Source organism: Sciurus carolinensis, chromosome 10 (assembly GCF_902686445.1).
Source record: "Sciurus carolinensis chromosome 10, mSciCar1.2, whole genome shotgun sequence".
Classification (NCBI taxonomy): Eukaryota; Metazoa; Chordata; class Mammalia; order Rodentia; family Sciuridae; genus Sciurus; species Sciurus carolinensis.
The window spans coordinates 82,073,972-82,078,139 of record NC_062222.1 but is presented as its reverse complement, the minus strand read 5'-3'; the positions used below and the strand labels follow the sequence as shown (position 1 = coordinate 82,078,139).

General features: G+C 33.1%; 1 pseudogene; it reads right to left on the bottom strand.

Moving 5' to 3' along the window:
• Window positions 1-402: 402 nt before the first annotated feature.
• On the bottom strand, window positions 403-495 carry LOC124995181 (uncharacterized; annotated as a pseudogene).
• Window positions 496-4,168: the final 3,673 nt, after the last annotated feature.

The window sequence follows — 4,168 nt, the reverse complement described above, 5'->3', positions numbered from 1 at the left end:
CATATTTTTAAAAGTTGTAGATTTTTAAAGAAGCAGAAAATATGTCTTTTTCAGTTAATTTTAGTGTATGATTAAGATTTTATCTTTAAAATAAGAATAGATATTTTAAAACCACTTAGTTTTTATGAAATATTTAGGCATAAATCATGTCTTATTCAGAATTTAAGTTATTATACTCCTTACCAAAACAGTTCATATTTTTTGACAAATTCCTCTTTGAAAACCTCTTTTAATTTTAGTGATGTAGGGTTCATGTTAAATCCAAAATATTAAAATCAACTGTGACAATCTATAACTTTGAGTGCTTTCTAATGGTTAAATGTTCACAAGGCAAATGATATTTTTTGTTGAAAAGACATCTATTGGTTTAACTGTCTTAACTGGAAAACTGTATTTTTTTTTTTTCACACAGACAGGTAATAGCAAGGTTTAGAGGAAGGCACATCTCACATAATAGCCTGAACATCCAATCATCACACTAGCAAACTGAAGGATCTGTATTGTTAATCTCTAAGTGTGAAATTCCATCTTGGAGTTTCCTGTTGAGGGTAGTAATGACTTAGAAATAATTGTCTTCCAAAGTGTTTTGACTGTATTGGGTGAATATGAGAGTGACAATGTAAAGATGATCACAATCATAAGCACCATTCCACTTCTTCCTTTACCTCCCAATCCCTAACCCCAATTTTTACTCATGTTACTCTAATAGATAAGAAACCATAACAATATCTACTTCTTTAATTCCAGCTGTTCTCACCCAGAGTGACTTAATTATTTCAGAGGTTTTTGTTTTCTGTTCTACAATCCCTCCTCCATTTCCCTCTTCATTGTGCATAATTTATGCCACTGATGCTTATGGTGACAACTCTCAGATAAGCATAAGAGTTCTAGTGACACAGACGAGACCAAAATAACAGGAAAAGACTTGTCTTTGCATAATTGACTCTCTTTGTTGCCCTTGGCAGCATATATCTAAATCTATACATTCTCGTTTTAGAATTTAGGATTAAAGGACTACCTTACATTGTAGAATGTCTAAGTCTGATCAGAACCTGGCACAGAATTTATTATTGAGAATGGCAGAGGATCTTGTATCCTTAGAGTAAAAACAACAGTCATTTATCTATAAGAAATATAGTTTATATTTTCATGTATATGCTATAAAATATACAAGTTCTATTTCATTTGCTGTAGTTCCCTCTCTTTTTCCTTTTCTTCCTCCACTTTTCCATCAGTATAGTTTGATAACTGATATAAATAACAGAATTTAGCATCTATTTTGTTTGTTTTTGTGATAGAACCCAGGACCACTCTCATGCTAAGTGAGATAAGCCAATCTCAAAAACCAAAGGACTAATGATCTCACTGATAAGCAGATGATGACACATAATGGAGGGTGGGGGGCAAGAATGGAGGAGGGAAGGAAAAAAATATATATTAGGCAAGACTAATTTTGGAAGTTTGTTATCTTTTTTTCCTTCAATTTTTATATTTCAATATAATTCTATTTTATGATGATTCTTCTATAATAGTTTTTCCAAATCCCTGAAGCAATCAAACTTGTTACCAATTTAGTACAGTACCACCTTGGTTAGAAATCTAATAGTGTTTAATACAGCATTTATCACAGAGTTCATGGTCACTAAACAAGTGATGAAGGAAACGACATGTTGAAGTGTGTTATCTCTAATTGGCCCAAAAATCTGTGTACTACCAATCACATAGCAACCAAGAAAACTGAAGTTCAAAGTGAACCTACAATGGTCACATAACTATCTACCTCACTCCAAAAACAGTATTTTTTGTAGATATGACTTTCCAATTCTTGGACAAGTAGAAACGTTAAGCATTCAAAGTCATTTTCTAAATATATTGAAAATTTCAAATAATCTCTGAGAAATTACTTTTTACTAAATATAGCAATAGACAAAGTGGCCCTTCTTTACAGTTTCTCTTCTAATAAGCAGATCTACTACTGGTTTTCTGTTTTTCTGTTTCTTTTTACTAAGTTATTAAAATCACTTAAATTTCTTTTGCAATCCCTAGTAGCTGTTACGGTTTGAATGTAAGGTGTCCCCAAGCTCATGTGTGAGACAATGCAAGAAGGTTTAGAGGAAAAATGATTAGGTTGTGAGAACCTTAACCCAATCAGTGAATTAATCCTGTGATGGGATTAACTGAGTGGAAACCGAAGGTGAGTGGGGTATGGCAGGAGGAGATAGGTCATTGGGGGTGTGCCTTTGGTGTATATTTTGTATCTGGAAAGTGGAGATCTCTTTCTCTCTCTGTTTCCTCATCGTTGTGTGAGTTGCTTCCCTCCACCATACTCTTCAAACATAATGTTCTCCCTCACCTGGAGCCCCAAGGAACGGAGCTGACCTTCTATGGACTGAGACCTCTGAAACTGTGAGCCCTCAAATAAACTTTTCCTCCTCTAAAATTGTTTTGGTCAGGTCTTTTAGTCACAGCAGTGAAAAAGCTGACTAAAACAGTAGCCAAATTCAAATATATTAGAAATAAATTTCTTATGGAGATATTCATAATTAGGACATAATTAAGACAATGATAAGTTCAACCTGCATCTTTAGTAGTTAAAGATTTTTTATAGTAGATCATGATCTATAACTTAAATATAAAGTGAGTGATTATTGTTGAGGGCTACCAGTGTTGTATTTCTGGAGCAAAATAAATTCAAATATAAGTATTACCCCAAAGTAGTCAGTGCTCTATTTCTCTGGGTTCCATACCAATGAATTCAACCAAACTTGAATCAAAAATATTGGGAAAAAAATTACATCTGTACTGAACATGTATAGATTTTTCTTATCATTATTCCCTTAACATTAAAGTGTAACGACTATTTACATAGCATTTAATTCTAGTAGGTGCTATAAGTAATCTAGAGACAAATTAAAGTATGTAGGAGGATATGCATAGATTATATGCAAATACTAAACCATTTTATATAAGGAACCAGAGTATCCATATATTTTGGAATCCAGAAGTCTTAGAACCAACCCCCACTGTCAGATAATAATGGATGACTGTATAGGTTTGAGATTTAAATCTTAATCTCAAATATTTTATTTTATTCAATTAGTAATTTAATATAAGCAAAAGTGTTATCACTCCAGTTCTCTTTTCTTTCTATCTCTCTTGTTTTTTCACCATACTGAATCAGCTTTGTGGAAGTCTGCATCTCCCTCTAGAGTATGAAAATAGTCACTCTTCACTCACTTGAAGCAGAAATAATCCTCAAGAGGAAATTTCTTAGCATCCACATAGATTTGCTTTTTAAAATTCAACATCAAAGACATTTTATCACTAGTTCTCCTTGATTGTTCTCCTTCTGGCTGGTGTGGCCACAAGGCTAAGTGAGCCCCTGGATCTATCAGTCACTGTGTACCATATTCAAAACAATGTCTCAGGGACTAAACTAAACAATACAGAATTGTGGCCTATAAAGTTCAAATAAGCTAAAAGATCTCTCTGGAGAAATGAGGAAAGAGTAGATTTTAATCTAATTAAAGAGTAAATGGAGATAATTATGTCTATGCATACATAATATCTCTAGTCAGTCTTCAAAGCACTTTAAATGCAAAAATAAATTGTAATGTATTTGTTAGTCTCTGTGCTCCTCATTCATAACATACAAAAATGTAAATTCAGAGTTAGTCAAAATTATCTGCTTTTTGTTTATTTCTGGATGCCTTTTATTCTGCAGAGACTTTTTATCTCATTAACATCACTTCTTTATTCTAGGCAGTTCTGGCAATTGTTTGAATCTTTATTCTGTCATTAGTCACATTATTTACTGCAGAGGTTAGCAAACTTTATCAATACAAAGCCAAGCAGTGAAAATTTTAGTCTTTGTGGACCATGGGTCTTTATAATATGGTGTGTGTATGTGTGTGTGTGTGTGTGTTTTCACTTCTTTCATAGAAAAGAAAGAAAGAAAGAAAGAAAGAAAGAAAGAAAGAAAACTCTTTTAAGTGTAAAAATTAATTCTGAGCTTTAAGACCATGCAAGGACAGGCTTCAGAGCAGATCTGGCCCACAAGCCAACTTCTGACCAACTGTATTCGTTATTTATCTCTGCATAACAAATTACCCCACCACTCAATAGCTTAAAATAGCAGATATTATTATCTCACAGTTTCTGTGGGTCA